Genomic DNA, 1,946 nt, shown 5'->3' on the forward strand with positions numbered 1-1,946 from the left:
CAATGTAAACATATACATCTCAAGGTAAAATTTTATTTCAAACTATATCTATATTTATATCAACATATATATAGAAACACACCTGAAGAAAATTCAAAATTCAATTACAAAAAAATTGGTAAAATTTAGAGATCAGAACATACATAAAATAGATTGTGGTCTTACTGTATAAAAGCCTTAATCAAATATCTCACCAGATTAATAGACAACAAGCTAAGCATTTGAATATAATCCACAAATACAGAGAAATAGAAGTAGTGTGTCAACAAAAATGCCTCATCAGAAGCAATGTACATCCATTAGTTTTAAGAATGTCACTGTTTATTATTCAATAGATTGTCAGATAGACTATTACTTAAATCTTGTGATTCCAGTAAATCATGCCATTCTACCAATGTACATTACAAATGAAGCCAAACTAATGGAAGGAGAACGATTACACATTGTATAGATTAAAAATTTTAAATTATTTATACTGATTTTAAAGCCAAAAATTCTACAAATAAGAATTTATGGAGACCTTACCAGACCGCCTGAGAGTGCTTGATCTCATCCGTGTCTGATCAGGCCTCTGCCTGGTGTAGGGTCTCAGGCCTCAACAGAAGATTTAAGCATAGAAGGAACCCCACAGGATGGAAGAAAATCCTTCCAGAAGCCTTATAGTTCTTAAATGAAAATCCCAGTGTCAAAGGTGGGATGCCACCCTTTGAGCTGTTGGCCAGAAGGGCCTTAGAGCTCCCCAGTTAATAAAGGCCATTGCCAATAATGTTGGTTGTACACTGAAAGAGGACAATAAAACCATATTGCTGAAGACACCACATGATGTAAGTGTGGGAAAGGGAGAGATCAAGTATGGATTAAGCTGGAAACTCCCTGCCACTGGATGGGTAGCTTTCACAGTCCCAGAAGGCATTATGCAGATTACTGGGGGAGAATTGTCCCCTACAATTCTGCTCAACGATGGACTGTGCGTGCTGTACTATCAAACATGCCAAACAAGATGTTCCTGCTGGTGCAGTAGTTGAACATATAGTGTGTGTACAACCAGCAAATTTTCAATTGTATATAATGCCTGCTCCTAGGGGTGGAACACAGATCTGGTACTGTAGACCAGGCCAACCCCCTTTGGCAGGGGAGGATATAGGTCCTAGTGGGGAGCCAGTGCAATTGTTTTGTTAGATGAATGTGATGCACCTGCTAAAGTACTATCCAAGCATTTGTGTTTACACACATAGGTTGAGTTACTATAGCAGCCACTGTTCAGATGTTCTTGCTTCTTAGTGTTTGTGTTTTTACTGTATATGGATTCCCACTGAAATGGACCAAGAGCTCTTGGAAAACAGATGATGCAGAGATGCAGAAGTTCAGTGTCTTGTCACAGTGGGAGGAAGATCATCCCACACTTACCTTCCCCTCCAAGGTTCAGGGACTTTTTCAAAAATGTTTGGTAGAAAGAATGTAAGAACTGGAGGAAAGGGTGGAGTGTCAACTGGAAGTGTCCTCTAACCACTATTCCAGCAAGCTACAATCACACCTTCTTCCCATGATTGCTAAGGACTCCATGGGGAAGTCAGTTACCCCTCACACCCAATCAGTCAACCTTAGCTGCATGTAGGGGTGGGGTTAAAGTTACATAACCTTAGATACCATGTTACACCTCTTTTGCTATTTTGTGCAGCTGTTTGGAAGTCACAGGATCTATATTTAAGTGTGGACATTCCAGTGCAGCCATAAATGAGGAGATGCTCACTCTTCTGTAAATAAACCCTATGCTATGTTAAGAAGCCCAATAAACTCATGAGGATTTTCCAAAAAGAAGGAAAGTAAAAGAACAGAGCTAATGGAAACCTTCACTATTCCACCAAAGTTGAGGCCTTTTTGGCAAATACTTTGGTGTTTGATTTCTTATTCCAACTTTCCCTCCTTAAACTTCATTGTACATATAT

Source organism: Nannospalax galili, unplaced genomic scaffold (assembly GCF_000622305.1).
Source record: "Nannospalax galili isolate Female #2095 unplaced genomic scaffold, S.galili_v1.0 scaffold777, whole genome shotgun sequence".
Lineage (NCBI taxonomy): Eukaryota > Metazoa > Chordata > Mammalia > Rodentia > Spalacidae > Nannospalax > Nannospalax galili.